General features: G+C 50.0%; 1 protein-coding gene across 2 annotated transcripts in view; it reads right to left on the reverse strand.

Annotated features, from left to right (window-relative positions):
* Window positions 1-23,223, reverse strand: part of TMEM184B (transmembrane protein 184B) — a 47,382-nt gene extending 24,159 nt beyond the window's left edge. For both annotated transcript variants that reach the window (XM_019752964.2, XM_019752963.2), the window contains exon 1: window positions 23,058-23,223. The gene's annotated coding sequence lies outside the window, so the exon portion shown is untranslated. The remainder of the gene's footprint in view (window positions 1-23,057) is intronic.
* Between the last annotated feature and the right edge of the window lie 1,158 nt (window positions 23,224-24,381).

The following is a 24,381-nucleotide window of genomic DNA, read 5'->3' on the forward strand; positions in this document are numbered from 1 at the left end:
CTTCCTAGGGGCAACTTCAGTACCTGTGCCAATAAATTAACAATTTCATGTGGAAAAGTAACCCACATGTTGCCCAAGGAAGAGCTAGTAGGATTCTCCTCCCAAGTTTACAAACAGGGACCGATGACAGGCCAGAGGCCAGGAGCACGATCAAAGAGCCAAGCCACTGTCGGGCCCACATACCATGTTTCCCCGAAAACAAGACCTAACCGGAAAATAAGCCCTAGCATGATTTTTCAGGAGGACATCCCCTGAACATAAGCCCTAATGCGTCTTTTGGAGCAAAACTTAATTCCATGTTTTCCTGAAAATAAGACCTAGCTGGGCAATCAGCTCTAACGCATCTTTTGGAGCAAAAATTAATATAAGACCAGTCTATAATATAGTATAATATAAGAATACTCAGTCTTATTTTACCATGAATATTAGCCCTAATGCGCTTTTGGAGCAAAACTTAATATAAGACCCGGCCTTATTTTCGGGGAAACATGGTAGAACGTGCTCCTGGGAGGGCTGTCCATACCTGTAACCAAGGTGATCTGGGCATTCACGCCCCAGGCCCTGACAGGTGTCCCTTTCAGTGCTGCCACCTGTTGACAGGCTGGTCAACGCCATCCTAGAGTCACAGAATCTCTGCAGCAGAGGCCCTAGAAAACTATGCTGGAATCACCACCTCTGGCAATAACCTGCTATGTGACCAGAGGAACCTCTGACCGGTGCTGCAATGAATGCAAAGAGGAGAGTGTGGACACTGTGGAAAGGGCCCTGGCCGGAGCTCATGTCCCAGATTCCCCCCCAACGAGCCCTGTGTCCCCAACACAGGTTCACTTGGCCCCAGAGAGCCTCTGCTGCCTGAGGCAGAAAGTGGCCAAACCCCCAAACCCAACGAGCTCAGCCTGAACCCTGAGGGCAGCACACAGGACCTCCCATAGTCCAAGTCTGAGCTCCTATTCTCAGCCAGAACATTCTGACGGGGGTTTCCCTGGGCCTTTCTGGGCCCATAGCCTGACCCAACGATAGAGATTTTGCCCATGGTCTCCTGGTGCTTTCCGGCTGTGCCCTTGGCCCTCTCCCCAGTGTCTCCAGCATCTTCTGTCACCATCTACACCAAGTCTGCTGTGAGCTCTAAGTTTCACCCTAGCAGAGCCTTTTACATTTCTAGTCTCCTATAAAAATAAATGATCTCCAACATACCAAGAGATGTATCTAGATTAGAAACCAAAAATGGACAAGGTATCTATATAAAGAAACTCAAAAATGGCGAAGGTGTCTATATAAAGGCTGGTGACAAGCTTTGAAAAAGAGACACGGTGACAAGTCTAAGAATAGCTCCTGTAAGTATGGTTGCAAAATTGAAAACCAGTGCCAGAAACATTTCTTTAAAAAGAAGACCAGGGTTGTAAATCATCGTCTTTGTCTATCATCCCCAATTAAACGAACAAACATGGGGAATTGGAAGGGGGGGGCAGAGGAAGTACAAAGACTCCTAAATCCTCACCTTCCCAGGAAGGATGGCACGTGACGGTTGTTTTGATCTAAAGACAGTGCTGAGGGGCCCCTGCGTGGCCTCCCCAGCCAGGGGCAACTGCTGAGCTCTGACCCCGGACCCCCGCAAGCTCCAGGCCCAGCTTCTTCTGGGGCTTTGTCGCTCACAACCCAGTGACGTGGTCACCCTGTCCTACCACAGGAAGGGGAGGGAGGGCAGGCCACGTCGCTGGGAGGTTTCTGTGTCCTGACCCGTGCCCGCCACGTTGCTGGACCACGCCCTGTGGTTTACAAACCATTTTCCCAAACATTATCTCCAGTTGTTTCTCACAGCAACTTTGAAATAACAGTATCTCTATTTTAGAGATGAGAAAAATGATGTGGAACTTGGTTTTGCAGACCCCTGGGATAGCATCAAACGATTCGAGGGTTTTCAGAATATTCCCCCAAAGTGCCTGAAGCAATACTCTGACTCCGGTGCATGGCCCCTGGCACCCAAGACAGGTAATGGCGACTCCTCGAAGGCCGTCTTCTAGAGCTCAACCTGCTCCTTGGACCAGGGCAGCACACAACGCTAGGACTCGCCAACTGTTCAGTATGTGTGCGCGCGTGTGTGTGTTGGGGGTATGGGGGTGGACATCGGCGTCCCATCCTTTCCCATTCAGGACAGGCACCTAGCTAAGATCTCTTGCCTGCCCAGGTCCCACAAGCAAGCAGGACACTGGCGTGGCACAGCCCCTTCACTCCCCTGTGGAAAGGGGTTTGGACTTCCACGGCTCCCCCTTTCAATGCAGTCCCTGCACCCTGACGTGTGAGGGACGCGCAGGATGGAGCTCAGAATCCACATGCTCTGGTACAACCCCCTATTTTCTTTTTTTGTTTTTCTATCCCATTTTCTTAACCAAATGTTAAACTTCTGTCAGGGATGTGGCAGAGAGCCCTGAGGGGAGAGGCTGGAATCATCTTTCCAACAAACGTGTCCTGAGGCTGTGCTGGGCCCTGGAAGAGACCAGGCCTCAGCTCGCAGCTCCTCTACACTCCGGCTCTAGGTGACAAGGGGAACCCGGAGACCTGACCCACTGCCCTGCCCGAGAGGTGAGTGCCCAGAATGAAGGAGCCGGAGGCAGCATCAGCTGCCTTGGCCACAGCAGCGGAGAGGGTCACGGAAGGCTTCAACATGGCGGGGACTCAGGGGCAGAGTCTTTACGTGGCATAAGCAAGCGGCAGACCTACAGTCACCAGGCACGATTCCCGCCACATGCCACCACCTGCTGGGTTGGGGAAATGACTTCATGTCTAACCCTCAGTTTCTTCACCGATTATATTTCAGGGTAATTACATGATTGACAAGGGAGTTGACCTACTTTACAGACGTCCCCTTAATTTAAGGAAACAGAATGACAGAATAAAATATGACCATTTTACAACTCCCAGTACAAATACGGGACGTAGATAAGGATCATCAATGGATAAATAAAACCACCTGGTGAAAGGCTAATGGATTTGATAAGCGATGGCTCGGGCCACGTAAGTGAACCCACAGTCAAGATCAATGTCACTAAAATGGAGCAACTAGAAGTTTCGAGCCTCCTCGAGGGCTTCAGGGAAGGACACAGCACCACCTAGGAAGGACCCTTGTCCAAAAAGTGAACTGGGATCAAAGCAAGCCTCTAGAAGTAACCACCAGTGCCCAGGAAACACAGAGGGCAGCGGAACAGACTACATGATGCCACGAGGAGGCAGCCAAATCCAGACCACAGAACAGTCTATGGGACAAATGACCTGGTTCCCGCAACAAACCTGTGGTTTATAAACAAAGGTGGTTGAAGGGCAGTTACAGAATAAGAGACTCAAGGGACATTATAACTAAATGCAATGTGTGGACTTTGCAGGGTCCTGATGTCAATAAACCAATGATTAAAAGACATCTTAAAAATAGATAACACCCAAATTCTTGTCAACTTGGTCAGGTGTGATAATGGCATGGCGGGTGTATAAAAATGAAAGTCCTTATCAAATGAAGGATGAACAATCCTCTCAGTACATAGTGCTGGAACAACTGGACATTCAGAAGCCAAAAAATAAAAAAATGAAACTTCACCTAAACCCTTACCTCATATACAAAAATTCAAAACGGATCATGGATTTACATGTAAAACCTGAAACTATAAAACCTGTAGAAGACAAAGAGTTCTTAGACTTGACACCAAGAGCATGACCCATAAAAGGAAAAATGAATAAACTGGACTTCACAAAGAGTAAAAAATTTTACACTATGACTCTGTTAAGAGACTGAAAACACAAGCCACATAGCGAAGGTAAATATTTGCAAGTCACATATCTGACAAATGACTAGCATCTAGAATACAGCAAGAATGGCCAAAGGTCAATGGTAAAAAAAAACCACACACACAAAAAACAATCAAATTAGAAGATGGACAAAAGACATGAACAGACATTTCACTCAAGAAGGACACATGACCATTAAATACATTAATAGCTGTTCAACATCATTAGCCATTACGGAAACCTAAAACCATCATGAAATATCACTACACACCTATCAATAAAAAATAATGACAACCCCAATGCTGGCGAGATGTAGAAAAACAATCTCACATACATTGCTGGTGGGAATGCAAAATGGAAATGCCACTCTGGAAAAGTCTCTTATAAAAAGCGGTTTCTTACAAAACTAACACGTACTTACCACACAACCCAGTAAATCACTCTTCGACATTTATCCTAGGGAAATGAAAAGTTATGTTCACACAAAAACCTGTACATGAATGTTCACAGCAGCTGTATTTGTAATCGCCAAAACCTGGAAACAATCCAAATGTCCTTCAACAGGTGAAAGGTCAAAACGCTGGTACGTCCAGACCCTGGAACACTACTCGGCAACAAAAAGGAACAAACTACTGATACAGGTGGCAATCCAGATGGAGCTCAGGGACACTGTGTTTACTGAAAACAGCCAATCCCAAAATCATATACGTGTACCATCTGATTCCATTTATGTAACATTCTCAAAATGACAAATCTATAAAGATGGAGAACAGATGAGTAGTTGGCAGGGGGCAGCAAAGGTGTGCACAAACATGAAGAGAGTAGTACAGGGAGTTCCTTCCAGGTGGTGAGATACTTTGTACCCTGATGGTGGTGGCAGCTACCTACCTGAGCCTATAGGTGATAAAATCGCACAGAACTACACACACATAAAAACAGTGAAAACGGAGTAACGCCTGTAGTCTAGTTCATACCGTGTTTCCCCGAAAATAAGACCTAGCTGGATAATCAGCTCTAATGTGCCTTTTAGAGCAAAAATATAGGACCCGGTCTTATTTTACTATAAGACTGGGAATAATATAATACAATACAATCCCAGGTCTTATATAATATAATGTAATATAAGACCGGGTCTTATATTAATTTTTGCTCCACAAGACGCATTAGAGCTGATTGTTCTGCTAGGTCTTATTTTCTTATTTTCGGGGAAACACAGTAGTAATGTACTAATGTCCACTTCCTGGTTTTGGTTTGGTCCTACAGTGATGATGTCACTGTCGGATAAGAAGGGTAGATGGAATTCTACGTACTATTTTTTGCAACTTCCTGTGAGCCTATAATTATTTCAAAATACAAAGGTTTCTTTAAAGTCCTTATCAAGTAGAGCTACATACTGAATTATTTAAGGGTGAAAAATAACTCGATATCTGGGGTTTACTCTTTAAAAAGGAGGAGAAAGATAGATGCAACAAGATAGCACGTGTTGCTAACTATTGAAGCACAGAGACTAATGGAGAAATTCATTATACAATTGCTCTACTTTGGTACATTTGAAAATTTCAATAATAAAAATCTTTATAGACAGAATTTTCCACAAAACTTGTGATGTGATGGGCAGTAACTCAGAAAATCATTTGTACCAGGTTTACTGGTTATCTTGTAGAAAAGCAATCAAAGACTTGTCACACCTAACAACCGAGTTCGACAAAACACACCTTTTACAAAACACAAAACAAAACTGTTTGAAATTTGCTATTTTTTTCAAAACATTTTTAAGCATGTTTAATATGTCCCCTCACAGGAAAAGCATGTTCTCACAATGAATTTGAAAAAGGAACTGCTCTCTGAAAGAGACCTAGAAATGTTTCTACTGTAACAAAATCCTACAAGTCTGTAACTTACAAAAACTCTCATATCTGAATTCCTAAAAACCTACGTAACACAATTTTCTAAACTGTTTAAAAATTTCCAAAGCATTTGAGTGGGTTTTGGACTCGTGTTAAGAACTTTAAAATAAAATGCCTTCCATTTAGTTTACAAAAACATCTGACTGGCATCGGGGAGGATGGAAATGTACTAGCCAAATTTCAACAAATCCTCCGCATACGCAGTGGACGGGATGGAAAAATGAATAACTTGATTTAGAAAGAAAGCCAGTGATGCATTTCCTGTGTGCAGCTACATGTCCCAGGCAGGGACCTTTTTCAGGAAGGACAGCCATTAAGACAAAGTACCTAAACCAAATGAACATACAGCCAGACCTTCCAACTGCTCTCACAGAGCATTAAAGCACAATTTCTAAAAATAATCAAGCATACTAGATACGATCAAAAAATACAGTGAACGTTTAAATTTTAAAAAATTTATTACATGGCTGGCTCGGTGGCTCAGGTGGTTGGAGCGCTGTGCTCCTAACGCTGAGGTCACCAGTTCAATTCCCACATGGGTCAGTGAGCTGCAACCTCTACAGCTAAGATTGTGAACAACGGTTCTCCCTGGAGCTGGGCTGCTGTGTGATGCCAGGAGCAGCCAGCAGCCATCATGAGTAGCCGGTGAGAGCTGCCATGTGCAGCCGACAGATGACCACTGACCAACTGCCTCAGCTGGGGTGGAGTGCAAGGCTCATAACACCAGCATGGACCAGGGAGCTGTGTCCTACACAACTAGACGGAGAAGCAACAGCTTGAACCAGAGTGGCGGGGGGGGGAGGCGGAAGGGGGAAAAAAAAAAGAATTTTACCGTAAAAGACACATTGCCATTAATCCTCCTCAAAATACCCCCCCTCGCTTTGAACACACTTATCCCATCATTCTTGCCACTTTCTGAAGCAGTTCTAGAAGTCCTCTTTCGTGAGTGTCTTTAGTTGCGCTGTCATGGCTGCCTCAGTGTCCTGAATCGATTCAAAACGATTACCTTTCATGGTCATTTTGACTTTGGGGAAGAGCCAGAAGTCACACAGTGCCAGATCCGGTGAATAAAGTGGATGAGGACACAATGTAATATTTTTATTTGACAGAAATTGTCTTATGCTACAGCCGAGTGCCATCCTGTATGGGAAATGGTACATCGAACCTTAGTAACAGTGTGTGACAAATTTCAACTTGCTCGGTGAAGTCAGTGGGTGTGAGCTACGGTTGAGAGGTGTGTTTTAAAGTGTGCCGTAAATCATCCTCCATCATGACAATGCTCTGTGTCACACATCGCTTCTGGTACAGCAGTTTCTATCAAATAAAAACATTACAGTGTGTCCTCATCCACCTTGTTGACTGGATCTGGCACCGTGCGATTTCTGGCTCTTCCCCAAAGTCAAAATGATTCAGGACATCGAGGCAGCCATGACAGCGCAACTAAAGACACTCACGAAAGAGGACTTGAAAACGGCTTCAGAAAGTGGCAGGAACGATGGGATAAGTGTGTTCAAAGCAAGGGGGGCGGCATTTTGCGGGGGATTAATGACAATGTGTCTTGCTGTAATAAATTTTTTTCTATTTAAACATTCACTGTATTGTTTGATCATACCTTGTATGAAGCCTGAGGTTTTTGTACCACCAACAAAATTGTTTAAATGTTAAATTACCTCTTTAGCTCATCCTTTGATTTCTTTTTGGTGTAGAGTTTATAAAGTACATAACAGTAAGGTAATACAAGTATATACGAGGTCTGACAATTAAGTTTGCAAACTCATCCTAGAAAAAGTGCTACCTACCTCACTGCTGAGGATCTCTACAGTCATCTTCAAAGTCCTCCCCTTGGGAAGCTATGCACCAATGCCTCTGCCTAGTCGACCCTTCAAAGCAATTTTGGAATTCTTTTTCTGAAATGGCCATCAGAGCCGTCATCGTTTTACCGTCGATGTCCTGAATATCATAAAAATGTCTTCCTTTTAATATTTTCTTTATGTTCAGGTAAAGAAAGAAGTCATTGGGGGCCAGATCAGGTGAGTAGAGAGGATGTTCCAACACAGTGATTTGTTTACTGGCTAAAATCTCCCTCACAGACAGTGCCGTGGGAGCTGGTGCATTGTCGTGATGCAAGAGCCATGAACTGTTGGTGAAAAGTTCAGATCGTTTTCGTCTTAACTTTTTCACGCAGCCTTTTCAGCACTTCCAAATAGTAAACTTGGTTAACTGTCCAGTTGGTAAAAATTCATAACGAATAATCCCTCTGATCTCAAAAAAGGTTAGCAACATTGTTTTGACTCTTGATTTGGACTGATGGAACTTTTTTGGTCGGGGAGCCTTGGCTGACTTCCACTGTGCACTTTGACGCTTTGTTTCAAGGTCATATTGTACACCCATGTTTCATCACCAGTGATAACACGGCCCAAAACATCATCTTGCGTCTCCTAAAGATCTTGGAAAACTTCGACTCTCCTTTGCTTTTGTTCATCAGTGAGCTCCTTCGGGACCATTTTTGCACACATCTTTCTCATGCCAAGATTTTCAGTTAAGATTTTCCTGTTTTTCTATCGATGTTTACTTGTCTGCTATGCTTCTCACAGTCAGCTGAAGATTTTGACGCACAATCTGACAAATTTTTGCAATGTTTTCGTCAGTTCTGCTCATTACTGTCCACCCTGAGCTCTCTGCATCAGTGACACGTTCTCTCCCCTCAGAAAAACATTTAATCCATGTGTATACTGCCATTCTCCTCATGGTATTATCCCCATAAATTTGGACTAACGTGTCCTTGATTTCACTTTCACTCTTGCCAAGTTAAACAAGAAACTTAAGGTTTATTTGTTGCTCTAATTCAAGCTCAAGCATTCTCGAGACGGCACACAAAAACAACAATAATGAATGCCACTGAGCAGAACACCGCCACACGTTGACACCAATGTAGCTGTGAGACACTGACACACCAAGGTGATGAAACCTTCCCGAGCTGCGTGTACAGGGCTGCCAGTGTAAGCGCACGGTGGTGAGTTCACAAACTTAACTGTCAGATCTCGTAGTTATAACCACGTCGATATCTATATATTAGAGGAATGTGCTCAACAAGGTTTTTTAATGATAGAGACGTGTGAGCAAAGAAGTTTGAAGAGCAGTGCTATACGCAATGGGAAAAGCCAGTGGCTGACACACTCCCCTCTTCTCTGCAATGTCTTTGCCTGTCCCAGGCTGTGGGTCAGACAGAAAGCATGGCAAGGCTTGGTCACTCCACACCTGTGTCCTCATTTGCACACCTCCCCGCAGGCTGTGCAGACACCAGGCCACAATCTGTACTTTGTCCCAGGCTCTGAGTCAGGGACACGGAGCCAGAATCTTTGCACCGCCACCCAGCTGTGACTGGGCAGGTGAGTGTCTCTGAGTGTCTCTGAATTTGTTCCTGGGGTGCGCCGTGCTGTAGTCAGGGCCCTTGAGCCAAATGAGTTTAGGAATTCGGTTTTTCAGATTTTTAGAAAGGGTATGGTACTGTATATGGTGACACCCCCAGAGGGGTCTGGGCAGCACCCCAAAAACCAAACACATAGTATTTCCACAGAGAAACGTGAGATATTTTTAAAGACCATAATTAGTCTCACATTAATTCAGGTCAGATTTTTGCTGCAAAAGTTAAATTTAAAAACAAAATTAGTTTGCTGCAGACTTAGGAAGAACCTTTGGGATTTCGAGCGTTCTGGATTCCAGAAAGGTGGAGAAGGGCCATGGACGTGGACCATCTTCCAGAACCGCAGGGAGGGTGGGACTCAAGGAAGCAGGGATGAAATGTGGTTTTTCACTTATTTTCCAAAGTAACCAAGTCCCCGCTCCTGACCTGAAAGCCTCTGAGAACACGTCAGGGTCTGGCAGTGGGGTGCAGCCCCGACTCCTCTGCAGAGCCCAGGGCCCTTGGCAGCCTCCTTCCCTGCCTCTTCCCTGAGCACTGGCAACAGTGGGTCCCTGCATACGTAGCCCCGGCCTCTGTGCCAACGTGCTCTCCCTCTGCCCTGGTCCTTGTGGCGAGTGCCAGCTCTTCATTCACGACTCATCCTAAACATCGTGGCCTCACCCGAGGGCCAGCCCACTCCCGCCAGCTGCACTGCGCTCACCCCCAGTTCTCAAAGGTCAGTTCTGACAGGGTTCCTGTCTCCTCACACCTGAGTCACCTAACTCCTATACTGCGTACAGGATGGACCGGATGGTGCCAGGCACACGGTAGGGATTTAGAAGACTCGATCATCAATGAGTGACTGAATGCCTGGCATTCAGCCACTGCAAGCTTTCCGTCACTTGGTCCCCTCCCCATTATCAGCGCTTTCCAGAGCTCAGCTGAAGGGCCTGGCTATTTGGCAGGAGGGAAACATGGGCCAGGTTAGGGCAAGGATGGAGACTGAGTCACACTGTCTCACACGTCTTCCAACCTGGAAGCCACGTCAGGAGGGCAAAGGGACTTGTTCTGTGTGCGCCATCAGGACACACCCAGTCCACCTGGTGGGAGCAACAGGACGGTGAGAGTCTGCCAAGAGAAAGATGTTTTTACCAACAGTCCAGCAATTTTCTGGTTGCTTCCAGAATAAGGAAGCTCCCAATGAAACAGGGCTAGAAGTCCCCTGGGGCAGCAGCACCGACTGAGAGTCCTCTGGAGGGTTTACTTGAACCCGTCTTCTCCCCAACTAGCCTGCAACCTTCTGGAGGGCAGAGGTCATGTCTTATGTGCATATGATCCCCAGCGCCTGTCTCACAGCCCGGCCACAGTAGGGACTCAGGAAGCTGTGAATGCACAAGGGAACATGGAATGAGTATGTCTGCCCTTTGCAGTTCCTTCCAACTCTAAGACTCTGTGACGCCCTCCACCATCACACGGTGCCAACCCGGGAATGCAACGTTCTCTCGCTCCCTCTACAGATCTTTAGCCCCACCTGCCGTGTCAGCGATCACCATCTATAACCCATTACAGTTTGTCCGTGACACATCTTCTCGTCTTTCGTAGCATTTACCACAATTGTGATTAGACTTAGTCCCTTAACATCCTGAGATGGGCTCCATGACAGCAGGGACCGTGTGCCATGCTGAAAAGGTATTTGCTTCCTGATTGCTTTGGGGACAGAGGAAACAGCATCGACAAAGGTACGGAGACAGTGTGTAGACAGACCCTTGGCCAGGGGTATGTCCAGGGCAGGATATTTCCATCGGGCTGCTGTTAACAGCCATTGCGGGGGAGGGCGCAGCCTGACTGAAGGGCCTCCTGACAGGGCGTGAAGTGGGTCTTGTTGCTGTCAGAGCGCCCAGGCAGACGCTCCCCGGGAGGAGCCTCAGGGCCACCAGCACACTGCCCTGCTCAGCAGCCAGCCACAGGGCTGGGGGGGCTCACCTGGGCACCAGGAGGCCAGGGGGGGTCAGGGCTAGGCAAACCCAGCTCACAAGGAGCGCTGGCTTATGAATGTCCTCTTCACCTCCTATCAGGGGGCCAGGGAGCCTACGCCATCACCGGAGGCACCTGAGAGCACCAAATCAGAGTATAGGGCAATGGGGTTCTTGAGTAAAATTCCACCGGGCCCTGGCAAGGCCTGCCAAACCATGCCACTCCTAGAAAACCACTCAGAACGAGGCAACCGCTCACTTCCCCGAATAGGCCCTGCCCCCGTCCTTCTCCGGGAAAGACCATCTTGGGTTAACTCCCCTTATAAAGATATCTACCTTTTCTAGAAAAGCTACAAAGCTGTGTGTGGTCACGGAACTCGCAACCTGCCTTGAATTTCAGGTATGTCAGAGACTCTCACGTCTCACTCAGATTGTATTCTGAGTTATTTTCACGTCAGGTTCAGGGGACACCTTGCTGTTGCCCCTACCCACCCCACAAATTTCCTGTGTGGAAGGCCAAATAATGGCCTCTAAAGATGTCCACATGCTGAACCCCAGACCTGTGAATACTTTACTTTGCATGGCAAGAGCCTTTGCAGATGGGATTAAGTTAAGTCTCTTCATAAAGAGATGATCTCAGATCATCTGGGCAGGCCCGATATAGTCACAAGTGTCCTCACAAGAGGGAGGCAGGAGGGTGAGCATGCCGAGACGCCAGTGCGACAACGGAAGCAGAGAGAAGGGCTGAAGACGCTAAGCTCCTGACGTTGACGATGGAGGAAAGGACCATGAGCCAAAGAAGGCAAGTAGTCTCTAGAAGTGAGAAAAGGCAAGCAGACAAATTGTTTCCTGGAACCTCCAGAAGGAACACGGCCCTGCCAACACCTTGATTTTAGCCCAGTGAAAAATGTTTTGGCTCTCTTACCTCAAAACTGTAAGGTGATAAATTTGCATTGTAAGTCACTGAGTTTCTGGCAATTTGTTACAGCAGCAGTAGGAAACTAATACACCCATTTTACAGATGAGGAAACTGTCCTGTTGTTTGGCCAGTCCCCTGGTAAATGGCTCCTGACACTTCCCTTGCCATTCTGTCAAACCCACAGATTTCCATGGGCTCCGGAGTCAGACCACCTAGATCTAACTTCCGGCTCTGCCACTTACTAGCTTTGTGTTGCGGGACAGTTACGTAATATCTTCTTGTTTCAGCTTCCTCAAAAATGGGGCTGCAGCCACACCTACCTCTGAGAGAGGTGTAAGGAATAAACAAGTGAATGCAGGAAAGCGCTGAGAACAGGGCCTGATACTACGTTACCTATTATGATTACTCTATTTCAGTCATTTCCTCCCTGTCAGGCTGAGAACACACTTCCCGACAGTCTCTGAGACCCAGGCCAGGCCCGCCTGGTTGTCTGCTGTCTTTGAAACCTCTGAGGTCATCTTTGCATTCGTTCGTTTCAGATCCAAACCCTTTGAGCTGCAGCCATCGTGTTCACTCGGGCAGTTACCACACACCCACTGAGCGAGCTGAGCTGGTGACACCAACTAACACAGAATACTAACACAGCCTGGGAGGGATTTGTGTCCTTTTAGTTAATATATACGGAGACACTTCCATCTTAACATAGCTCACTGGGGAGAATTTGACTCCGGCGCTGTGAACCTGACCTGGCCGCTCTGCCGCCTCTTCAGCAGCCTGGGAATGACAAGCCTCCTGCCTCTGGGAACTTCTGGGTGGCCTGGCTGTCTTTGGGGGAGGCTGACCCACATCAGAGCAGGTCAGCAACCCCCAGCCTGGACCCTCTCCAGAGCGGATCAGAGGAAAAGAGCTGCTAGCCGCTGGCCAGTCTGCTTGGTTACCCTTTGGAAAAAGCACCACATGCCCTCAAGACGGGGAGGGTCCCATCACTCAGTCCCACTCCCCTTCCATCAACACATACAAGAAGGCCACTCTATTAGCCCCACATCTCTCCCTTCTCAAGGGGCCACGTTCCCAGGAATCTATCAACTAAGAAAGAAAAATCATCCAATCTAGGGGGAGGAATAGAAGGGAACAACAAAGTAATTCAAAACCCTTCAGTAAGGAGCTAAACGCATCCAGCACTGCACAAATGGGTCCCCTTTAGAGGCTGGACCCTGAACCTCCATGATCCTATTGCCCATGGGAGCAGGTTGTCTAAGCGAAGACCCCTAAACCTGCCCTGACCCCTAGGATTCCTTCAGCAAGAAGCCTGGCTCCTGCCCAGGTTACCTTGGTGAAAAATTCTAACCCGAATTTCATGCACTCAAACACGTACTGAGTGGGGTGAACCAGCCTTCCACCCTGGGTGTACACCCAGTGAGTCCACATGTGCACCATGGACAAGAACAAGAAATTCCACAGCAGCCCTGTTTATAAGAGCAAAAGGCTGACACAGCCCAAATGCCCACCCGCAGAAGGGATAAATAAATTGCGATATGTTCCGACAGCGGACTCCTGTGCAGCGGTGAAAACAGGGGCCACTACACATGACCTGGATGGACCTCACTAGAGCATTCTGTGATCCCAAGTATGGAAAAGTCAAGCCAGTCCACAGTGATGAGGTGTGAGGAGGGGTCACCCTGGGAGGGTCAGTGACCAGGAAGAGGCCCAGGGAACCTTCTGTGTGCTGGGAACGTTCTAGACTGTGGTTTGCACGGGTATTCAGACGTACAAATCCATCACACTGCATGTCTAAGGTCACTGTACTTTACTATAGTAAGTTAAACCTCCTTGAAAAGTGTGAAAGTATATACCTTTTAAAAGATTAAAGCTATATACCTACAGGAAAAAACAAAAAAACTACATACCTTTGAGCACCTTCTATGTGCTAAGTCCAAAGGGATCTCAGTCAAGACTCTAACCCTTTAAGAGTTTACAGTCTAGTGGGGAAGAAAATACACAAGGGCCAGTGGAACAGGTAACGAGAGTGGTCCAAGGGTGTGATTTGGGGAAAGTGGTAGAAGAAATTGATTAAATGCAGGCGCTTTGGAGGCAGCCAGACCTGTGTCCAAATCCCCCTTCTGGCTGGGACCTGGACAAGATGTTTGCCCCATTTCCTCAACCGTTAAGAGCTGTACCTCATCGGTCCTCATGAGGATGCAAGGAAAGAATGCACACATGGCACTCAGGCATGAGACTGTCGTTATTCCCTCTGTGAGGCTGGGCCTGCCCTGTGCCAGGCATTGGGGTGCACGGATGGGAACCAGGCGCTGCCCCCAACAGCTTCCCATCCCACCAGAAGGAGGGCAACCGCCATTCACCGACTCGGCAATCATCTAACTAATCGGGGACCAGGGGCTGAGCATGACACAGACGTCGTCCTGTGGGGAATCAGACACCCAGGACACAATGTAAAACGGCTTAAGTGTCAGCAGAGAGGAACAGATAAAGAAGTGGGGGAGGTCAGAGGGCCACGCAGAGGTGGAAACTGAGCTGGGCCTTGAAAGGCAGATGGGATTTGGCACGTGAGCAAAGGCCTGGAGGTGGGACGCCAAGGACGCACGCGGAGCAAAGAGCGACCAGTCAAGTTCGGCTCAAGAAGAGGCCCGGGAAAGGGCCTGGGCTGCCCAGGGCTGAGTCCCACTTGTATTCTGCTGTCAGTGCAGAAGACCCTGAAGAGTTCAGAGGTCAGCAGGGATTTAAAATGACAAGCCAGCCAACAGCCGTGTTTCCGAGAGGCCAGAGAGGGATGGCTCCTTTCTCCAGGGCAGGGGCTGGGTCATTGGAACGAAGAAACACCCAACGCTGGTCCCTTTGTGAGACCCGAGAGTGCCTTTTTGATTAGATGGTGGTCAGGGCCCTGAGCCAGGCTGGCTGGGCCTTGAGGGGGTGGCCAGAGTCTCGACCTTCCTCCACTGGCCAATGGATCTTATTTAATTTTAGTTCACTTTTAAAAAATACCACATATTCACATGACGCGGCACTCAAAAGGTATTACGGGCCTCCAGTGAACAGTCTCCCAGCACCCGCGCCTGCGCCCAGAGGCGGCACAACCACTTCTTGTAACTCCCCAAAGACCTGAGCACCAACATAAGCCAACGACGCACCTGTTACAGGTGGAGACACCCCAGCCACCCGCCCACACCTGCTCCTGTCACAGAATCTATCTTGGCGGGTTGCTCCCTATCCGTGCCTGGAGTCCCTGCCTTATTTTTTATGGCTGCACAGTATTCCATGGTCCAGATGGACCATAATTTGTTCCTGGCCCCCTGTTGATAGACATTTAGGGTGCGTACAATCTTTTGCTATTACAAATAAGGCAGCAATGACAAACCTTGCAAACAAGTCACTTTGCACACGTGTTAACACATCTGTAGGATAAATTCCTAGAAGTAAACTGGTGGGTGAAAATATACAAGCACCTATAATTTTAAAAATGTTACTAGAGAGGCAGGATACATTTAAATTGCTCATCTAAGAAATAAGCCTAATTATTCGGGAAAACTCTGATAATGCATATTTTTAAGGGTGCCCAGGTGATGAAACAATGGAGAAAAACCCCATTTTCAGCAGACAGAGTGCCAGGTAGGAGATGGTTCTGGACCTGGACCAGCCCCTACTCGCCCGCTGTCCTGGTCCATGAACTTGCATTTCCTCACCAGCACGTGAAGGGCTAGACCCGCTCAGCTACTCAGCCCATCCAGCATAGCTGGGCTCCAATGCCCTGGGCCCAGGGCAGGTGGTGGAAGAGCTGACGGTCACCAGGACACCCAGCTGTAATTGGTCTCCCTGGGAGAAGGTGGTAAGGTCCCAGGGGAGGAGCCGGCAGGCCACAGAGTGTGCGCTAGAGGCAGGCCTGGCGGGGAGGGAGTGGGGAGCCCCAGAGGGTCACCTGTTTCCAGTCTGGCCGTCCCAAGTGAGTGATAAGTACCTCGTGCTGCTTCCCCTGCACAAGCTGCAGGGGACACCATTGCCACGCAAGACACACTCACACGTCACGACGTGCATGGCTGCGTCCATCATGGACCTTTTACAGAACGTGTGTGCCTGACTTCACTCTTCAAGTGGGTGGCTGGTGGAGGATGGAGGCACGTCTCTGGATACCTACTGTCCTCCCTGTGAGGACTGCTGGGCAAACGCAACAAGCAGGGCAGGGCTTCCTCCCACGTCGCAAAAATCCAACCCTACTACTGATAACTGGGAATGAAAGAAATGGCCATCTAACCCCAATCGAATGGGAAAACCAAAGACAGCATTCGAGAGGAAGAGCCCTGGCCAACTTCCTACTTCCCAGCCTATGCTCTCTGCTCCGACAGACTGAGAGGGCCAGGAACTCCTGTAAATCAAATCATATGTAAATGCACTGAGGTTATTGCTAATAAAATTCTTCTAACCAAGGTGCAGTGCATCAACCTTTCTTTGTAAAGCAAGTATGTACTGTTTTGGTAAATCTAGATTTTCATACATCTTATTTGTTTAAAATCCATGGGCAAACTGTGTATAGATGTACTTCCTCTTCCTGGAGGTAAGGCTGTGACCCCAAATGCCCAAGGAGAGCTCACTTGGTCTCCACTCTTCAACTCACCTACCTGTGTCTCCCGCCTCTGTGTGTGGAGACCTTCCGCCCTGCACCACCTGCCACCCCCACTGTCCATCAGAGCCCCCAGGTTCCTTGGCCCACCTGAAGGCAGAGCAGACTGGGGCACTGCTGTGCAGGGGGTGGAGTGGGGGGCGCACTTGAAGCAGCAAGGACAGGATTCAAAATGAAAAACCTGGAGCTTCCGTCCACAGGACCTTAGGCAAATTTACCCTTCAGAGTCTCAATCTACCCATCTATAAAATAGGTACAATAATTCCAAGGTCCCAGGTCATTGGGAGGATTAAATGAAACAATATATGTGAAATGTAATTTGCAAACTAACTGCAAAGCCCTACACAAAGTCCAGTGAGAATAGTAATATTTGTATTAATTAGCATGTCAATATTAACATTAATATCCTCACATCCATTCACTAAAACCTATCACTGTGCCTTGCAGGCAGTCAAAATAATTATCAATGGAATCCCAGATTCTCCATTCATTCTAGATGGAATGAAAAACAGGTGCTGGAGGCAGAGACCAGGAATCCCTGCTAGCAGCTACAGCAGCAGCCTTGGGGTTAATTATTTTTCCCTCGAAGCTGTTTTATAAATGATGACCCAGAGGGCGTTGGGGAACAGCACGGCCCAGCAGAGTAGAGGTTCTGAGCCACCTGCCAGCAGGACGGGGCCTCCCTGGGTACAGGCTGTCCACAGGGGTTGTAGCAGGAGAAAAATAAAGGTACCAAACTGCACACGTCTCCCAGGGAGGGAGGCTGTCTGACGTGAAAATCCCTTTCAGGGTGACAGATGCAGTCATTTCCAGAGGTCTCACTCCACCCGCTTCCCTGGGGTGGGACCACCCGTGGCCCGCAGGTACACGCGTCCACAGATCAGGGCTCCCCAGCAAGGAGACTACAGTCTTCAGGGGGGTCACCAAACAGATTTCGGGTTGGAAAAGGAGTCAGACATGCACGCTCCTCTTCTCTGTCCATCTTCATGTAACTGAAGATCTGCTCTCCTTCCAAACCAGGTCCCTCCCTTCGGGGGGCTTCCTAACATGGGACCTCACCTGAGCCTTGGGGCACCTGAGAGGTGGTGGGCAGAGAGAGTACAAGTAGCCTCATTAGAGAGCAAGTGACTCACCCAAGGTCATCACCCGGGTTCTCTGACTCGGCACAGGGCTCTGTCCACCGCCAGCACCATAGTGCCATCCAGCTTGGCACCTCATCTTTCCCACAGATAACTTGAAATACAGTGCCAGTCGCTCTGTTTTGGAATTTCTCTGACTCTTTTATATCTATGGCTAACTTTTAAATTTCATGGGTAAATGCTTATAACCCAGTGTTATGGGAACAATGAGATAATACGAGATTATGCCTACAAAGAAAATATGCCCAAGCGTCAACAGTGGTTATATCTTGGTGATGAAATTTGGGGTGACTTTTATTCTTACCCCCCCATCTTTTCTGTTCTGTTTACTATAATTAACAAGTACTATTTTCAAAAGCAGAAAAGCTTAATGTTTTTTAAAGACTGAAACACAGAGAGCAACAATGCAAACTTTCCATTAAATATCCATTAGGTCATGTGTGACTTTTTAAAACATGGTAAAACTGGAAGTGACGCAGATTAGGCACAAAGGGTTTCTGGGTGGGATCTTCCCCCTCTGGTTTCCGCCGCAGAAGAGAAGGAAAAGGAGGTGACTGTCGGGTTTCCTGCCTCCCAGCCCAGGCCTGAGACTCCCAGACCATCAGACAGGCTGTTTCATGTGCCCTGTAGGCTCCTGATACAAGCTCAGGTCGGCCTTAATGACATTACTCCACCCAACCATTTCATGTTAGTCAGAAACTATTTCAGCACCTTCTCTTGTATAAGGCATCGTGCCAGACACTGAGCCATCACTCACCTAACACTGGAAAGAAGACCCCAGAGGCTATGAGTTATCCTTCTGGGTTCTGGCCATGCATAGGGTTTCAGCTAAAACAGCAACAGGAACATGAACAAATGCTGCTTGGGCGTGACGCCTGCCTAATTCCAGCATCTCAACCACGCTGCACGCCCGCTGCCAATCCAGGAGAATGCTGGTAACTCAGCTGCACGGCGTTAGGCACATCCCCCTTCACAGAGGTAGAGATGATGGGGAGGGAACCCCGAACTTGGCAACCACCCAATTCTTCTCTCCATGGACCCCTCCCACTTGACTTCTTCCCCTTTCTGTCCTTTTTGAGGCAGAGAAGAGATCACATTCAGCTAACATTTATTGAGGGCCTACCAGGTGCTGAATCGACTCAGACCTTTGCTTTGCACATGCTGTTCCCTCTGCCTGGAAACCGCTTCCTCCCCTTACTCATGGTGACAACTTAAATGTCACCTCTCCAGCAAAGTGCCTGCCCAGGTGAGAATGTCCTAATGGTCCCTCAGGGGCACCTGTGACAAATGTAATAGCTCCTGTTTGCTGTCTCTCCCCCAAGCTGGACTCAGCTCCCTGAGTCATAAGAAAAGCCAGTGTTTACTGAGCATGTGCTATGTGCCCGGTGCTGAGCTGAGCTCCATGTAGACGTTAGGTCATGAGTCGCATGACGGCTGCACTACTATCACTCCCATCTTACCGATGAAGGAAAGTGCCTCATTTCCCCATTCTTAAAGAATGGGAATTAGGAAGCAAGCTGCCCAAGGCCACAGGGATCGTAAGAGAGTGAAGATTTGAACTACACCTCCCAGGTCTCAGTCCAGGCCATGGGACTGCTCAGCTCCTCCGGTCCCTCTCCCCAACGTCCAAGGGGGTGTCCCTTTGTCCTGTGCTGCCAGTGACCATTTTGGGCCCCTTCCTGAATTCTTGGCCTCCTCTCCCAAGGCACCCAATTCCGAAGATTTCTCCAACTCCTCCGCTCACATCCTCGACCCGTCAGTTCCCACACCCGACCTCAGCGGTGCGTTAGCAGGTCTTGTGCAAAGACCCTAACCTTTCGGCGTCGCGGCACAGCGACTAGAGCAGCTGCGTGAATACCAGCCGCCAGACACGCAGCACAGCAGGCAGGTAGAGTAAGCATCTCCTCTGTGAACCCACGTGGGATCCCGTAGTTACACCTGGCTTTCCCGCTCCAGTTCCCACTCAGTCCCCACTCTCCTCCGCCTGTATTTACAGCGCGGGTGAGCGTGGACATGTGAACAGTGCACAGCCACCACCACTCTAATGGGAAAGGGAGCCCCCCGTGTCCACTGCAGATCTACGGCGTGGGAAGTCAGTGAGGACCCGTGGCACCCGGGAAGAGCTTGGGTTCCAGCGCCGTGGGGCCAATTCACAGCCGGCCACACAGGCCAGTTTTACAGCAGTCACAACAGTGGGCTCCAGAGGCCCGTTCTGAGTCACAGAGGGTCGTGAAAACCAGAAGCTGCTGGAAGAGGGGAAAGGCAGCGAGGACTAAACAGAATGCCAGTGACCTGGGGGAAAGCAAAGGAGGAGGCGGATCTTCTTGGAGTTCTCTGCCGGAATAAAGGAAGGAGAGAGATGCTCATACGATCCAGTAACGCCCAGCCGAGGATGTCACTTCCTTTAGGAAATTTCCAGGGCTCCCTGTTGGCCACACCAGAGTCAAGTTCAAACTCTTTAGCGAGGCCTTCCGCAGTCTTCATGCCCAGGGCCACCTCTGCGACATGTGGGAGGCCAGGTATCTCAGGCCTCCTTGCCTCTGCCCAGGGGCCCCTCTGCCTAGAACGACCCCTTTCTCCGGGAATGCGTACTCCTCATCCTTTAAGTGACACGTTTTGCTTCTAGGAAGACTTCTGGGACACCAGAGGGTTAGTGGGGAAAAAGCACGGCTCCTGAGGTCAGACCGTCTGGTTCAAAGCTAAGCTCCACCAACCAGCCCTGCTTTGAACCTCCTCAGCAAGGCAAGGCGTGAGGGTCACTGTTCCCGCCTCACCGGGTGGTGGGAGGATGAAACACACTATTGCATGAAAGTGCTTTGAACTGTGCCTGGCACACAGTAAGTGTTTAATAAACAAGCTGTTGTTCCTATTGTCCTCAGCCCCTTTAGAGCCCTCTGTTTCCACCACAAGCAGAGCACTGTCTCACACATATGTGCTGCACTGTGGACTCCCTCAGCCAACCACAGCCTTCTGGCAGACACAGCACACGACTCAGGCCCAGCACAGAACCAGGCACACAGTAGGTCTTCAGTGATGACTCAGTCCCCGTGAAGGTCCTGTGGCAGACCCCACACAGAGCTCTCCCAGGGCCCAGCTGCTGGCCTTCCACAGCTCACACACCAAATCCCCAGTCTAAAGGCCCCGCAGAGACGAAGGAAGGGCCTTCGCTGCTACTCGGTTTCAAAACAATAAAGGGCTGTACTCGGTCTTACTAAGGCTGTTTCCACTCCCGGGAATTTATGGGGAGAAATGAGCACAGCAGGGACTGGAAACAGCACTGAGCCCCTCTCGGGGAGACAGCTGGGCTGGCCCACCAAAATCCAGGAGCAAAACCTCAACGGCAGAGGGGAGAGAGCGGCCTCCAAAAGCCGGAGCTCCAGAGAACTCGGCCAGCACGAATAAACTAGGACAAGGCGCTCACTGGCACCTATTCTGCCTTGAAGCTCTTCTTCCTACCACCTGGAAAGCTTTAGAAGGGGTTCCTTGTATAACCCACAGCCACGTGGGAGCAACTTACAACACATCCAAAATCCCAAGGGCTGCACAAAGGAGCCCCACGTTGCTGGTGGTTCTCAAGGGGGAATCCACAGTGCCTTCTCCACCCGTACTGACTATCAGGACCTTGTGTCTGCATTGGGATCACAATCTATGTCCATCTCCCCAGCACACTGGGAGCCCCGAGAGGCTGGGCACCGGGTCCCATTCATCTTCAGACCCCTTCACCATGCCCTTAGCATGGTGCCTGGTGCATAGTAGATACTCAGTAAGTTACAAGGCAGCAAGCTCTGGCGGCAAGAGAAAGATTCTAGTTCAAGGATCTATGGTCCCCCTCTGGGTCTGTTTCCCCACGTGCAAACAGGGATAACGAGCTCTGTACTCACACAACCAGAGAGAATAAACCAGGAAAGTACACATGGAAAGCACCAAAGCATCGGATGAATGCTAGTCACCCTTCAGGCTTCAGCTCAGCTGTCCCCTCATGTCGTGTCTTTTCTGCTGGCCAGGATGCCCTCTCCCAGCACTGAACCCACTCTGCACATCCTTTATTGTTTTCATATTTTTCCACATGGTGTGATTCCCCCAACCGACCTGAGAAGGCCTGGATATGGGGCATCATGTGTTTGTGTCCAAGGCCTAACAAACTGGGCACTCGGGCCTGGCTGCCGGGGCCCTCCCACCCCGCAGCCCCAGTTCTGATACACACAGCACCCTCCCATAGGATGAACTGATGTACAGAGCCTCCGGGGCCCACCAACCAGGCTCAAAAGGGAGATGCGAAGGGATGCTGCAAACAGAACCTGTGAAGAAGTCTCATCTTTGAGACCTGAGCCTCCTCTGCAGGTGCAGGTGAGCCGCCTGGCTGTCTCTGCAGCACAAGGGCCTCCAGGGCACAGATTGCTGTTTCTTGCCTTACATAAAGCACCTGGCAGTAGGATAAATAATACATGGCCTTCACCTCAAACAGAGGTATGAGGCGTGCCAACACTTGCTTTGCGCCACGGTGCCCTGTGTGTGTGTGTGTGTGTGTGTGTAAAATGCCTGGCCTTGCACAACCCCAGAGGGGATATGGATTGGGAAGATACCCACGTTCACCCCCAAGCCCCCTGCCTTGCCATGGCCTACAGCCAGCTAGGTCTGGACCCAAGCAGTGCACAGAGGGAGGAAATGTACAACCCAGAGGACAGATACACACACCCTCAACCAGTCTCTACGGTCTCTTCTGAGGCGCACATCCTTGGAGCCCCAGGTTCCTGGCGGTGCCCCTCCAACCAGCTGACCTGTATGCAAGGCGTGTACAGCCTCCATGCAAGCGTCCCCGAAGGCCTCGCCAGGCCAACCTCCCTGCCAAATCACAGCCACCCGCACGAGGCACGGATACCTCCTCCACTCACTTTGGCGGTGCCAGGCGCCAGCACACCGCCCGGGCGCACACAATCCCACTTGCAAAAGAGCCTGCCCATCCGCCTCCCCTCTCCCCAGCCACCCCCACCGGCAGGTCCGATTACACTCCAGACGCGGGCGCCGCCACGTTGGCGAGGAAGGGGCCAGGGCACACCCACGGGCGGCCCCGCGACCCCGCTGGGCGAGCTGGGGGCGCCGGGCGGGACGGGCGGGATGGGCGGGGCGGCGGATGCTCCCTCCAGGTTCCGCCAAGCCTGCCGCCTTCGTCCCTTTCCCGCTCGGGGATCCGCGGTCAACGCGACCCGCGGGGCGACCCCGCACGGGCCTCTCCAAAACGAGGTGGCCCTCCTCCCCCGGGAGCCCGCAGCCACCCCTCAGGGCCTCTGGCGAGAGAGCGACCAAGCGGGTACCTCAGGAGCCCATCGCGGTGGCGGCGGCGGCGGTGGCGTGTGCGGGCGACGCGCGGCGGCCAGACTCTGCGGGCGGGGCGGGCGGGCGGCGCCGCAACCCCGGAGTCTCACCGCCGCCGGCTCGTCCTGGGCCCAGTGATGAGCCGCCGCGGCGCGCCTGCGCACTGAGCGCGCCTCCGGGGAGGGCGGGCCAGCGACCGCGCGGCTGAGATCACCGGCGCTGCCTTAAAGGGGCCACGCCCCGAGCACCCAGCTCGCCGCAGAGTGGTGGGGGCGACCCCAGGTTCTCTTGCCGCTGGCAAACAAACTGGCCAAGAGTCGCCTTCCCCGCCTCAATCCGACCCCCTAACCCTGACCATCACAGAGCTTCTTGGGGTGCAGGGACAGGGTCTTGGACTCTAAGCTCTGTTCCATTCTGGTGCTTCGTTTCTGTTAACCCTAAATTTCTTTCACTTGGGCCTGTTTTGAAGCTAAAACAATATACTATAATGGTTATTTGTCGAGTGAAGGGTGCGTGCAGAATGGCATGAAATGAATGCATTCCGAAGTGCTTTGTGCAACCACGCAGAGAAAGAGGCTTTTTCTTCCCACTCCACTTAGTGGCGCTTCTGTCTTGCTCCACCTTGCTCTAGGAGACCTAACAAAGTTTTTCAGATGTCATTCACACCTCCTACCCGGTTGCTCTTTGCCCGGTCCACACCTTACCACCTTACATCCGTTAGGTAACTGAAAAACAAAATCCAGTCAAGTTCTGGCATCGATGTGCTCAAGATCCCCAGATGTGTTTAATCCCCAGCCGGCTCCTCCCCTGAACTGTTTCCTCAACACGTCTTACTTGAGATGCAATAAGCATCTCAAAGTCAACACGCCCACAACATAACTCATCTTCCCTCCCAAACACAGACAAGATGGGCTCCCCTCACAGCCTCCCTGGAACTTCAGTTGGCAACTCCTTCCTTTAGGCGCTCAGGCCAGAACTCCAAGAGTCATCCTTGAATCCCTCCCTCTTCCCACCCCTTTCCCAGCTGGAGCAGGAAATCCTATGGGCTCTACGGGCAAAAATATATCCAGCCCCTGAGCTCTTCTACCACGTCTCCACTGCTAGCACCCTCGTCCAGTTTCTGTCCAGGATCGTTGCAATATTCTTGCCATGGACTGAATGTTTGTGTACCCCCCAAATTCATATGCTGAAACCCTAACCCCCAATGTGATGATATTAGGAGATGGAGCCTTTGGGGTGATTAGATCATAGGATGGAGACTTCATGAATGGGATTTGAGTCTTTATAAAAGCGACTCCGCAGAGCCCTCTACCCTTCTGTTTG

The sequence above is a fragment of the Rhinolophus sinicus genome, linkage group LG02 (genome assembly GCF_036562045.2).
Source record: "Rhinolophus sinicus isolate RSC01 linkage group LG02, ASM3656204v1, whole genome shotgun sequence".
Taxonomy (NCBI): Eukaryota; Metazoa; Chordata; class Mammalia; order Chiroptera; family Rhinolophidae; genus Rhinolophus; species Rhinolophus sinicus.